Raw genomic sequence first — 15,156 nt, 5'->3', positions numbered from 1 at the left:
TTTTTTTATATTTCTATACTTACTGTAGTTATTATCTTATGGTTGTTATCTTGTTTTGTTTTTAGCCCTGAAGAAGGCTAGAAACTCTAGCCGAAACGTCGGCACATTAAAATAAGTTAGTCATACTTATTTGTGTTTCATTGACCGCACCCCCAACCATCTTCTCCTCATTTATCATCCACGGTCAACTATCTCTCATAATTCTTTTGTAATAAATTTATTTTGAATCCATGATGACATCAAAGGCTTTAGAGAATTTTAGTGTATAAAATCAGTTAATCTTTCTCATCTGAAGTGACATGAATGTTTATTGCTAGTGATTTTAACTTGAGCAGTCTGTCCAATCTTTCTTTTTGGGACTAGTAGTAGAAGATTGAGATTCAGAATATTGGGAATGTAATTGCTATAGGTATATCACTAGTATTTAATTTAACCCTTTAACAGATAAACCAAAACACAACAGGAGTAAAAGGTACTTTTAGAAGATGAGTTACCTTGAGAATATCAATATTGTAGAAATAAAAAGAAAGTATATCTGTGTAGAAGACTATATCAATAAAATTAAATCAGTATATACACTATCTATAATAAAATGTATAAGTAGCAACAAAAACAACTTGTAAGACAGGACTTTTTATCAGTGGTCAAATATTGGAACTTAACTGAAATAACAAAATGGTTGATAATTGATTGGTGTTTTTAACATTTCAAAATATGCCAAGCATCGTTTATCAATTGTTAAATATCACATTTATTAGTTTTTCTTAGATTGGACTAGATGATTCTTGCTTTGCCATCGATTCCACTTTTAGAGTAATTAAAATATTACATTTAATCAAAATTAAAATGGAGATTACTTTTCTATTGATAATAATTTGTTTACTTTATCCAGAGATTTATGCCTTTAGATAAATTTTAATTCTGTACTGTTAATTCTACCTGAATTTAGAATTAATTTTATGTGCAGTGAAATATGTTGAAATAGTATGTTCATTAATTTAGCAGATTTATTATATGATTTTTTCATTTTACCAAGATATAATGATAAGTTATTGTTCTTTGGCATTGTTATTGTAATGTTCTGTCATGTAGAATTATAATGCTCTCTTGGGTTTTTCTTAGAGGCAAGAATGGAACATGAATAAATCTTAAAAATTATAAATTATCTGTAATTAATTGTTGCTTGTTCCGTCTAGTTTAGACATTTAGAGATCTCGTAACTACATGTATGAGAACTGGCCCAGGAACAGATAATACTGTTGAAGAATCATTTACAATCTGGCTGTCCACCTTTGGAAATGTAGACTAATTATAATATTTGGGCTCTATAGTTTATTTAGTCTGCAAAGATTTCAAGAGGATCTCTTGAAGCTGGCCAGCAATAATGGAAGTCCAGTTGTTGCTGTTATGGTCCAAGATTAAACCTCAGCAGTGAGGCCCTACCTCACAGACCGAATGCAATCTTTATAAAATACTCATCAGACCAATACTGATGTATGTTTAAGAGAGATGGACCCTGACCATTTCAGAAGGGAAAGAACTTCTTTTTGAAAGGAAGATTTTGGTTGGCTTTGACAAAAACAATATATTAACTATTTCTAGATAAATATAATGAACTACGAATTTTATCAAATATGGTTAATTGAAATATCTAGATCATGTAGCTATAAATTCTCAAGAAAGTGTTTGTGAGGAAACTACCAGTTCAAGACAAGTTAAACCAAGAATTGATATGAAAACAATGTCCCCCAAGAGGCTCAGACCCTTCTAAACATGTGTAATTGAAAGGAGCCACATGAGCTTGTTGCACCGAATTGTATCACTGTTGAAAGTAATCTATGAGAAGAGGAAAATGATATGAAATTGGGCTAGACCTCTAAAAAGAACAGGTTATTATTTCATATTAATCACTGCAGTAATTTTTATAATTAATCAATAAAACTATTGGTCTTTAAATATTTTTCAATTATTAGTCTGAAAATTGAAATATTGAACTGATGATAAAAATAAAGCTACTTGACATTTTTGAAAGTCCGATATCCCCTTTCAGTGAATTTATTTAATTTAATTTCTATAGTTCAATTATGGAAATTTTGTGTATTTCAATCAGGTTTCTATAGCTTTGAATAATGAGAAACCTCTGACCCGTCAATAAGAAATATGACCTTCTCAAAAAACCCAAAATATCCATTTTCTATCGAGAATCAAACAATGATCTGTGTAAAGTCCACAAAGTTAATTGCTTTTGAGGTCTACTTTCACAGATTAAATATTGCTAGCCATGTACCAACTTGCTTATGCTTATGATCTACTTATGTATTTTTGAATAAATTTCTATAAATTAAAAATACAATTAACTGTTGTATGCATATATTCCACTATGATTTTATGAGGAATTGTTATAGGAAACAAATGTGATTTATTGTTATAGGAAAAAGATCTATAAACTATTTACATGATTCCATTCATTATGAAATGAAAAATCAAAGCAATAAATTAGCCACAAAGTGAATCTCTGAAAATCAAATAAAATGTTATATAACTCAAGTTTTTGAGAAATATCGGTTATTGACAAAATCAGTAGAACATATTATAACATATTTGTCATAAAACAAATAATTAAATTAGATTTTTTAGAATATTAAAGGTTCCAATATTTAAATTAAAAACGAGCAATTTTTTAAATTATAAAACAAGAAACTAAAGTGAACTATTTAAAAGTAAATCTATGGTAAAATTAACACACTTTTAGTATAAATGTTTCTTTCCATTTCTCTTTTTTCCTCTTTTCCATTCCTTTGCCTTGATTATTCTTCTAAACAGTCGAACCTTCGAGATATAAGGTACAATTTTAGTGAGCTTTTTGCTGTTTGGCTGACGATATTCATTAATGTTTTGTGCTTTCTCGCGATGATTGCACTAACAGCCAATTACAGTTTGAATGTAACTAACATATGCTTTGAAATCATTGATTTGGTTTTGTTTTCTTTATGATATTTCTAACAACCTAATAATACATTGAATAGATATGTTATAAATCTAATATAAATTGGAACATTAGATTAGGTGATATGTTAAGAGTCATAAAGGTTTCACTATTTCTTCCTCTTGATTTTTTGGATATGTTATTGTAATTTTTTGTTTGTTTTTTAAACATCTTCCATTAATTATGTGATTTAATTAATTGGATTTATGATTTTATTATTATTTTTTTTTAGATACTGATGATTTATGAAAGTTTGACATGACTATTGATGTGAAATACCATTCCATATTTCTTTATTGTCTAAATTAATTTAATCACAGTTGTGTTTAACAAAGAATTTTTACTTTTACTTGCCCATATGTGGAATGTATAGTAAGGGAAAGAATTGTGATTGTGAAAAATTTTGAAAAGTTTTCAATGGTAGTACATGTTTTAAATTAATGTGGAATTTTTTTTGGTTGGGTAAACCACATTGAATTGCAGCAAATATGTAGTTAGATTATTCTGCCTCAAAGATACTGTTTGTGTAAATTTCTATAGCACAGATTAATGTTCTTTTTTGTTAAATCCTGACAAATGATAAAACTTTTATTTACCCTAAGTGGGCCATGTATCTTATATGATTCTACTTTGGTTAATTTCAAAACACAAAAGAAAAAAAAAATTAATGATTTCTGCTTTGGCCCTGTTAAGAGTTAACAAATTGAAAAGAAATAAGATAACATTATCATTACCATGACGGTTTATGCCAGTCAGCTTAAAATTAATTGCTCAATAGGTGTTTCATTAAATAAAAGAGGATGATATGAAAAAAAATAGGTATATAATAAAAATAGAATAGCAGAATTGGAAAACAATTTTTTAAAATTTATTATGACTTACATTTAATGTATTAGTGTCTTATTAAGATTTTGAACACATTTCCTATGGATATTTTTACATTCTTCCATTAGTACAACCAATTCTTGAAGCGATTCTGTTAAAATTGGGACTCTTAATTTTTATTCATAACTATTAAACTGAAAGGGGTTTAGATCTGGTCTAAATTTATGCTACTCAAAACATTAATGTGACTTCCAGGCATCAGCAAGATGTGATCACTTTTTTTCTCTTCCAAATATCTTATTGAATTGGCACAAATCAATTTTAATGAACCTTTGCTAAGTAAAATGGGCCAGTAGGTTTTCAGAGCTGCTAAAACTAAATCTTATATCTAAAATATAAAATTCAAATCGACTGATCCATTATCACATCTTGATTTATCAAATATACAAATGTTTGATATATTATTTATTTAAATGATTGTACTAAATTCAACTTTCATTTTTTTTTCTTCAACATTTAAAATTAGAGCAATGTTGGAAGGAACTAGTCACAGGCAACAATTCATTTGGATACATGACAAATATTTTTCATGTTTCTGCAATACTGAGCTCCATTAAAACCAATGACACTTCTATAGGTTTTATTTCTCATTGTATATAATGTTAACACAAAGTTTAAAGTTAGAGCTATATTCATTATCAGAATATTTCAAGTGTAATAACTCATTATTACTAATGAACTGAGGATCATTGCTTAGGAACACACTAGATTTAGCAGTGTAAAAATAAAATGAGTTTTCATTATATTATTTCAAGGAAAAATGCAACCCTTTTTTATTTCTTAAATTGTCTATTATGGTCCAGGCCCAACCTTGTTATGTGTAACATAAAATAAAAATATTTAATAAATAAAGACGATTAATTTTAAAATCAAATGTATTGGTGGGATGTGGATATCACCTAAAGAATTTTTAAAGCTTAATGGAATAAATAATTAAGTTATGGATCAGAAAGTATATAATGTAGGAGATGAAAATGTTGAAGATGAGCTGCCAAAGTAGTTTTTAAGATATAGAGCTTCGAATGAAAAATTAATGTTTTTTTAAGGTTTTGAAATAGTTACTAAGTTTTTGTTACATATTAAGTTTTGAAAATTGGACACAATTTATAATGGTTTATTTGCAAACTTTCTACTATTTCTACCGAATTGAAGTAAGAATGCTGCAAGGTAATTTACAAGATTGAAAATTGCATAATTGCCTTCAAATAACAAACCACTATGTAAAAAGTTCCTTATTAATGAATTACTTTTGTTTGATATTTCTGAAATTTTGATCTTTTCCATTGTGTTTATTTGTTGTATAATTCAGTATTTGTTAAATTTTAAGACTAAATTTACTAAACAGGTCCTAACATCTCTGACTGTAAAATGCAGTCAGTGGAGATAAAGCTAAGTGTCTCGTGTCCTTTAGAATTTATGGGTAAAAGTAGTCGAATGAAGAATGGAGTCCATTCTGCAATATGGAATTAAAAACCACAGGTTTGAAGATATTATTTATTGCAGGCCACTATACCTTAACTACCTGCATGACAGTTGGTCATGCACGAGGCTTCGTCTCAGTAGGTTGTAAAACCATAGATTAAAATTTGATTTATCTTTCGAGATGTTAAGTCTTATGTTTTAAATTATTTACTTCAAGATTGATTATAATTAATGATAATCATTAATGATATTGAAGATGATATTAAAGAATAAACGATAGTTGTGACTATATTCTTATTAGTATTTTGTGTTTGGTACAGAGTTCAGCATGGATTTATTTTAATGAATTCAGTTAACTGGTTAGTTAGATACCAAAAAAAAAAAAACTTGTGAACAGTATGGATTTTATTGGTTTGTGTGTATTAATTCTTGAGTCATTTTTCTTTTAATCTTCTTTTATAAAATTAATATTCAATACTGCTATTGACAATTAAGATGCTCAGAGTATTGTCTGATAATGGCGGAACAAACTTGGTTTATTAATGAAACTTGGTTAAAACTTCTTTATATCATAAGAATCCAAAAGTTTCTAAAATTTCAAGGAGCAAATGGTTTTTATTGAAAGTATGTAATGACATCATACAGATATTTCATTTAATGTTCTAAAAACATTTCGATCATTTCATTTTTAAAAATTGTATTTATTTACTTAATTTGACATCCATAAATATGACAACTTAACTATTCTATATTGTGTTGTAATCGACATGAAAAGATCAAGATATATTGGGTTAGTCTCTCACCGGCTCTTTTTAAGCAGTTTAAAAAACAAAACTAACTGTTAATCTTCAAATGTGTGATTTTTTATGAACCCTTTATAGCTTAAAAATTATTGTTAAATCTATCTAAAATCTGTTACATTTGATTCAGGATAAAATAATATCTTGTAAAACTCTCCTAATGACTTTTTCCTATATATTTCATTTTTTTCTTGTTTCACATGTTCCATATTTTACCCCTCTTTATCATTTATAGTAGTTTTGAGTTTTTTAAACCAAAATATAAAGAATATTGTCATTTTTATTTCCTATGAATTGAATACCGTATTTAGAGAAATTTATGATGCATCGGTCAGGTCAAAAATATTATTTAAATCCTCTTCCATTTTATTCTTTAAAATATATCTTTACATTATGTCTAATAATTTATGAAAATGAGTAATGCCTCAAGTTTCTGAAAAGCTGAATTTGAAGTTGTCTAGACTCTTAAAATAACTTATTTTTTAAGGGCCATAATTTTCCTTTGCATCCTGTGCAAATAGGATCTTGATTAAAATTCTATTTTTTTTTTTTATTTAACAGTTATAATTGGAAAATAAAAAGAACATGCTTGTTTTTACTCGTCTTTATTTGTTATATAAAGTTGATTAATATTGAATATTGAAATGTTGACTTTTTCATAACAAATGTTTGGGATCAAAGAACTCCTAACACCTTATTTGTTTGCATACTACTGATAATCCTCTCATGGATTAAGATTATCTATAACATATTTGATGCATCAAGAGTAGGTTATACTAGCGACCTGCAATAAAATGAAGCATATTTTCATAGTATAATACCTTTTTTATTTTCAGAAAAAAATAATATTAATCTAGTGCCATATGAAAATGAAAATCACATTTATAACAAATAGAAGTTTTTTGAAAAGTAATATTTATCTATCCTTAAAGAAAATCATAAAAAAATTATGAATAATACTCAAGATGTTTGATTTTGGATTTTGTAGAAGTTCCCTGGTATTGTTTATAAGTTTTCACCCTTGATTCTTTTGATTTAATTGATATTTGCTACATTCATTATTTATTTATGAATTGAGAAATTTAGTAAGCCTCTGTGAGGTGGGTCAGTTCTGGAACGAAGTACAAACAGCCTCTCAACTTCAGGAGTGACAAATTAAATATTGAAAAAAATTCAATAAAATAGAAAAGAATAGAATAACATTAGTAATTTTGAAGTTTTAGCATGAGGAAGGGATGATTCTTTGAAATGAAAAATAACTATTTTGATAACAATATCCACATCCAATACAAAAATCATAGACCAATAACTTCTTCTTGAGACATGGAATTATTTCTTAAAACCGGGTGCACAGTCAGTGCATTGCAAAATGCTTTAAAAAAAATTATTTTCTTTTGAATTCTGAATTAAAAATCTTTTTCATTAGAAGCATTTTATAAAATCCTAGGAGCTAATTTTGATCAATTTATAAAACTAATTAGTCCATTATATTTCATTTGTATAAAATGAAAAATGGAGATTTCATAAAATACAATCAGGTATATTGAGTGATATGTTCAATAATTCATAACTATTTAATCAAATTATTGTACTGTGTTATTTTTTTTTATATAGTAATTAGTTTATACTCATAAGTCATTTCATTCATCAGGTCACAACTTTTTCAACTCTCCCGAGAACAAGGGCTAGATCGGCGCGGAAGAAGACTCAGTAACTCATCTTTGATAAGCTGAAGTTAATAATGCTTTTTCTTTCTCATCCTACCTTCATTGTATGTTGTGTATGATTATTTATTGCTTCTGATCTGTTTTAAAATTATTATGAAAAATTTGAAGTTCCTGATTATGTAATAAATAATGTAATATTTCCCCGTCCTTAACTTATTTTATGATTTGACTCATATAGATGGACAGATGTATTATTTTAATTGCTAAGCTGAATTTATATATGTATTTTCTTATTCTCAAGAACACTTAAGATTTATTTATTTATTTATAATTTTGGCCATATGATTGCCAAAGCAAAGGATTCTTTATTGTTTTAACTCTTTAACAAATAGGTATACTTTTAAGCTTTGTTCCTTCTCCTTTTTTTTTGTTTAAACTAACATTGCACTTTATTTACAAGTCTATTTATTGCTCAAACAAAGTTTATATTTATATTTAAATGATCTACTGAATTGGCAATTTTGAATGTGATTTTAGCTATAAAACTCATATCATACTGTTGTTCATTTGTCCTTTCGATGACTTCCTTCTATAATTTTTTTTTTCAAATTAGCTGTTTCTTCTTGAAGACAATAACCCTAAAGTATTATGAAATGTTTATAAATACTGTTCAATTTTGCAGCGATACCTATGCTCCTTTAAAATTTTGTTTAAAAATATCCTTATTAGAAATTTTATACATTTATGAATTAAATATGTCTTTTATGTTGGTAGTGGCACAAAAAAAAAAAAATTAAATGAAAATAACAAAAGAATGATCACTAGTCATATTCTTCTTTGTTACCAGTTTGAAATCTTTATTGTTATTTATTGTTAGATATTTTACATGAATGTGTTTTCTTGACATATCTCTAAACGTTATAATATAACCTATAGTCTTAAAGCTGTTGAAATGTTTGTCGATTATTAAATTTGCACCTATGAAATTTATTGTATTACTGTTTTATAACGTTATGATAATATTTGTAGCAAATGCACACAAGAAGGCAGGTGACCAACGTTAAAAGCTGATGGTGGAAATGATTATGTAACACAACTTTTGCGTTTAGTGGCCAATTTTTATGCCTTATTGTAGTTATAAATAAGTTAAAACTGAAAAAAAAAATATATATAAAGGTATATTGAGAATATATTTTTAAGAAGACTCTTGTTTAATCTCTGATATATTTTTACATAGCTTTACTGTTCAGTTTTTATGAATACTCAGAGTTGAATGTCAGAAGTTAGTTATAAACTATGAGAAACAAATGGTACTTCCTAAAAGTGAGGTTTTTGTTTAAAGGATAAGTTTAGTTAGTATATTTTTTATAGAAGTCTTGTTTTTGTTTTGTTATGAATTTGATGAATTGAAGGATCTTGACTCTAAATTAGTTGGACTTAAAACTTAATTCATAAGAATGAAAAGGTCATAAAGATCTTTCAACTGCTAGTCTAGAGACTGTAGTTTTGTATTAGCTTATAGAGAATCTTGTGTTTTTTGTATGAGAACACTATTTATTTCATAATTTAAGTTGTTACTTCCTATGATTTGTAATTAAAGTGTTTATTAACATTATGTTCACATTTTTCACTAAATAAACTTTTTTTTTTATCAATTTCTTAAGAACAATTATTTATTTTCCAATAGCCTTTGCAATAGTACTATGTTACAGTTCTATAATAACCATAGTTAATGTCTAAAATATATTTTCACAATTTATAATAACTTTATAAACTATCAATAATTGTAGGCTTATTGTTGAATTGAATAGTCAACAGTTATGATACAGTGGACTCTTGCTAATCCGAATGACTTCTATAAAAAAGAAATAATGATTATTTGCTTTTATATTTGTGGTACATACATTCAATAAAACCGTATTATCAACATTTAAATATTCTAGTTAAAATAGCAATAAGAGATTGAGCTATATTAAAAACCAAAGTTAGGATGTTCAAACATCATTGAAGGGCTTATTAAATTTACAAATTTTCTTTTTTTTTTGGTAGCAGCTTGGCAATCTGTATATACTAAACTGATACAAAAGTCTTGGGACAAAGTGTGGCCAAAAGAAAATGTTAGCTCGGGTGATTTAGAGCAAAAAAAAAATTTTGAGGTGGACAAAATTTTAAAATGCATGGATTTTTTTGCCCAGTATAAGTGAATTAATTAGTGATGAAATTAACCATTGGATCAATGGAAGAGAAAAAAATAACAGAACATCAAACAGATGAAGAAATAATTTTCAGTATCTTTGAAAATCATGACGAGCAAGATGAATGAATGAAATGTAAAGTGAAGTTGAAGAAAATATTTAAATATGAAGAAATTGCACAATGTTAAACAAATACTCTGAATAGGTAGGAAAAAATCATGTAGTACTAAGTCAGGTGCTTAATTTTTAATTACATTTCTTTGGAAAAATTGGATTAGGGAAAATATATTTAATTTAAGTTTTTTTTAATTTTCAGATTCTACTATTGAGATGCTGTCAGTGACTTTTAAAAAAATAGAATTCCAAGAAATAAATATATACAGAAATACAGAGTGATTCACAAGTCAATGGCACACAAAATTATAACTATTAATATCTTAGTTTGGTAGATGACTTAACATTTTTGTGAAAAACATTAAGGAAAACAGTTTTTTCAAGTTAATAATATGCTTAATTTCTTATTATCATTATTTTATTTAGAATTTTAAAGCATACAATTTAATAAATATTAGACAACCGATTAATCTCAATTTTTCTTATAAAAGATGCAATTTGCAGACCTAATTGTGATTCTATAAATCGAATAATAACCAAAACCTTCAAAAGTTACTCATAAATTATACTTTTGTAAACTTTATTTTTTTCAGATTATTTCACAAGAAAGTAGGTAAAAAGTAAATTTCTGAACAATGACTAATTGTACAAATATCTTTATATAAATACATTTAAAATTTTTGTTTTTAAATGGATTTGCTACTTATATTGATGATTTTTTTTTCTGTTTGGTAATCCCAATGTTTCGCTTATCTGAACTCTGTTGGTTTAAACTTTTTGGATTAGCGAGAGTCCAGTGTGTTTATAAAATTATGTATATCAAAACTATTGACTTTCAAGATATATATGTGTGCTACCATGGCGAGCAGGATTGTTTACTAAAATATAGTTAAATACAGAATAAATATAACAATTTAATAATAAAAAGGTTATGTTGGGATTATATAACCTTTCATTGTTTCCTTACAACAAAATTGACGCTATAGAGCCACCTTTTATTTATTTCCTATTATTTAATTAATTTTTGATATTTAGGTATTATATCTGGGTGATTTAATGTTTAATGGGACATGTTCTGGAAATTTGCCCGTCATGTGGTCCAATCTTCAATTATATTAGGAAAATTAGATCCTATCAATCTTCATTTCCAAATTTACATAATTCATAACATAAATAATTGTGTAATGTGTGACATACACACAAAATTATCATATGAAGTGAGAAAAGCCAATCATTAATATATTGTTATGTAATTATCATATATATCATGTCTTACCATTAAGGGAATGTCTTAGTAATTTTGTTTTGATTGGAAATATATCATTTATTATTCCTGAAATTATTTTTTCACTACAATATTTAACAAAAAGCAATTTTGAAATATATTATATCATTTCTCATATTTCATATGGTAATTGTTATAAATATGTGTGATGTAGTTAGGAATTATGTAAATTTTTAAATGATTGTAATAGGTTAATAAGATCTAATTTTTCTAATATAATTGTAGATTGGACCAAATGATGGGTAAATTTCCAAAACGTCACTTATTTTTTCCTTGACAAGAGAAAAAGAATACAAAATATTGAACTCTTAGACATAAATTAAGTAAGGAAGATTGTGTATTGATATTTTTTGTAGAATTCAGGTAAAGTTTTTTTTAGTATGGAATCTATTAATCATTACTAAACAAATATTAAATCAAGATTTCACTGGACACCATTAGTAAGTATGTTACCCTCATCTGAGACTTATTCATACGTCATATGAGCCGTACTCCGTTCCACATATTTTCCTGACCCCTGGAAATTATCTATAGTTAAAATGAACCCCAAACCCCAAAAGCCTCCAGAATACCCATCATCCTATCTCTCTATTACCGATCATGGGAAAAATCCTTGAAAAACTCATTTTGAAACGCCTGTACCCCATCCTGGATTCCAATCATATAATCCCTGATAACCAGTTTGGATTTCGAACATCCCACTCTACTATCCAGCAATGTCATCATATAGTGGACGTCGTCTCGTCTTCTTCGGAGCGTGGAATGTACTGCGCAGGAGTCTTTTTCGATATAGAACAGGGTTTCGAGTATGGCACCCGGGACTGCTTTACAAACTCCGTAAATTCCTACCTTCTACATACTTTCTCATCATTAGTTCTTCCTTTCTCATGGATAGATTTTTCCAAGTAAACCACAATGGTTCCTATTCATCCCTCTATTCTTAGTCTGCTAGTGTTCCTCAGGGTAGTATCCTTGGTGGTTTTCTATTTAGGGAATTAAATAATATTACCTTTGTATGATTTTGGATATTTCCAATGGTCTCTCCATCTTGAGGCTTTGGTTTTACATCAATTATGGTAAGATTAAGAGTGATAAATGTACGATTAAAATTTCAAATAGTAATTTCTTTATTCAGGACAAGTTAGGAAAAAAAAAATTCTTTTTGCTACATTTAATTTAATATGTTTGTATTATAAATTTAATATGCCTATTAAAAAAGATTAATAATAATAAAAATAGAAAACATTCTTATTATTTTGTTTCATTTAACTTGACTGATTTCCAACAAAATAATCATTAAAAAACATGCTTGTTCATCGATTTCAATACTTTCTGCATAATGTCTTTAAAAAATATATTCAATTTTGATAAAATGTAGAGACTGTTTGTAAAACATCAAGAAAATTTAGTTTTGAAAAGTGTTTTAAAAATATGTGCAAGAGAGTAGATAGTAAAATGAGGATGATTAAATTTAAAAAATGTGATTTATTTGTTTTAATGACCAGTCGTAGGAGTGGGTTAGTTATTACGGTATTGTGCTTTAATCTCCTGAACCTAGGAAGGATATTAATTACTATTCTCTTTTATTAGGCATGAATGGACTCTGAGGTCAGTAGACCTCCAGGAGAGTAACATCCAACCTCCTATAAAATGGATACTCTTAATTCGGAAAAACTCAGTTGAACATGATCCTGACCAAATCACCTACTTGCTCAACCTGAGCTCTAAAAAGAATACTTCAAAACCAAGTACTAGGTCCAAGACCCTTCATTGATTGTATTAGAAGAGGAATTTTTTTGGAGATAGTTCTACTTTAAAATGGAAGCATCTAATAATGTCTACCACAACCTTAATTATAAAATCTCCAAATTAAATTTTTTACGTTAGTTCAAGTTCAGAGTGAATCTTAAAGTGGATTAGATATATTATGAGTCAGTATTTTGAAAAATACAAAAAATTGTTTTGATCGGTGAGTTTTCAGGGCTCTTTCTTGGTCCTTAAAGACCCCAACAGGCAGATAGTAAAGGCATCAAACTTCAAAATTCACTCAAGATAAACAATGTAGTAAGAATATTATGCATACTATGCACTGAATTCTTTACCATCAGTGATTGTTAAATGATTTTTAGTAAAACAGAGTTATCATAAAACCCTAGAAAGACTCTAACAAACAAAAAATATCAAGAAAAAAGGAAACAAACCAGAAGAGGAGAGCATAACTCTGTTTTACCAAAAATCATTTAACAATCACTGATGGTAAAGAATTCAGTGCATAGTATGCATAATATTCTTACTACATTGTTTATCTTGAGTGAATTTTGAAGTTTGATGCCTTTATTATCTGCCTGTCAGGAGATTTAAGGACCAAGAAAGAGCCCTGAAAACTCACCGATCAAAAAGAACAAATCCTGGGGAGATATTTCACTATCACAAAATATCAATAATGTAGTAGAGAAATTAGAAGGGGATAGGATTACAGTATGGATTTTATCACATTCATAAAAAAGTTTAAATTTCGTTAGATTTATTAGTTGTACATTGACTTAATAAATAGTAAGACATTGTTTCCAGCAATTTAAGATATCAATCCATAAATGTTCGTTCATTTAATATTATACTACAAGAGAAAATTACCTACTGTTCTAATCATACAATAAGACTGCATTTCCTTTCCATACACAAATTTTGTAGAATGTTATAAATTCTATATAATAAAATTACATTGTTTTCAATTGTTACTCCCAAGGTATAGAACCAATAGGAGATTTATAAAAATTAAATTATAAATTTAATTCTTTCAGTACAATAAAAACATAACAACTTTACACGTAAACAACCACCCAAAACATGAACATGCCTTGTTTTAGGCTTACTGGATTACCAAAGTAATCTATTTTTTACCAGTCCTCATAATTTGATAGTATACTTTACCACCAGGAAAAGTATTTTTAAAACTTAGTAATAACAAACCAATTGAAACTTTTGAATGTCATTAAATATTAAATAATATATTATTTAAGTACTTTCTTAAATCGTAATCATACAAATTTAATCTAGATCATAAAAAAAAAAAAAAAAATAATAAAAAATAATAATTCGTTTAGAAAAATATGTGAAAATAAAAATACTGATTAAAATACTTTAATTATCGTAAAAATAATTTTATTAATTACTGCTAACCTGTTATTCAGGGATCGTTAAAGCACCTTACCGCCCATTAGACCGCCAATTTTTTACTTATTAATATATTGTGGTAAGATGTTAGAGTAATTGTTCTGAACGCTTGATAAGTGATTCTTGGAAAGTAGTTTTTGGCTAAACTTGAAACATAGGTTAGTGAACAGTGATAGTGCCTTGAAAGTTCGTGTTTTTTCCCTCGTATTATCTTCCTATTTTCTGATGTGAACGTTTATGGAAATCCCTGTAAGTATTTATTTAGTTATGTTGTTTTATTATATTATATTAAATATTAATAGAATCTGTTGAATTACGCCTCCTGATATGGTTCTGACCCCTGACCCACCTTTTTGATTAAGCGAAAATGAATTGGGTGTGGGACAGATGGTTTTAACATTATTGGGTAGGCGACTGAGTGACTCACTAATGAGTTTCAGTCAGATAAAACTCAGATAAACGATATTATATGTAAATTTCGTTAATGAGGGTGAATCACTGCAAGTTTTTTCTCTTTTTGTTTCCCTTTTTTCCTCATCTTTTTTGTTTTTATTTCCATAAAATTCAATTAAAAGACGCCTTCGGTGGTTACATTATCTCTTGGGTTAAGAGTACAATAGGCTGAGAG

General features: G+C 27.4%; 1 protein-coding gene across 1 annotated transcript in view; it reads left to right on the top strand.

Annotated features, from left to right (window-relative positions):
• LOC106679102 (Receptor expression enhancing protein A) overlaps positions 1-8,933 on the top strand; it is a gene marked incomplete in the record, with an annotated part of 38,899 nt that extends 29,966 nt beyond the window's left edge. Inside the window, 2 exon segments of the mRNA XM_067048082.1 lie at positions 199-2,843; positions 7,745-8,933.
• Positions 8,934-15,156: the final 6,223 nt, after the last annotated feature.

Source organism: Halyomorpha halys, unplaced genomic scaffold (assembly GCF_000696795.3).
Source record: "Halyomorpha halys isolate HHAL.00 unplaced genomic scaffold, Hhal_1.1 Scaffold12.1, whole genome shotgun sequence".
Lineage (NCBI taxonomy): Eukaryota > Metazoa > Arthropoda > Insecta > Hemiptera > Pentatomidae > Halyomorpha > Halyomorpha halys.
Note: the sequence above shows the minus strand (reverse complement) of the source record. Positions and strands in the feature narration are given on the sequence as shown.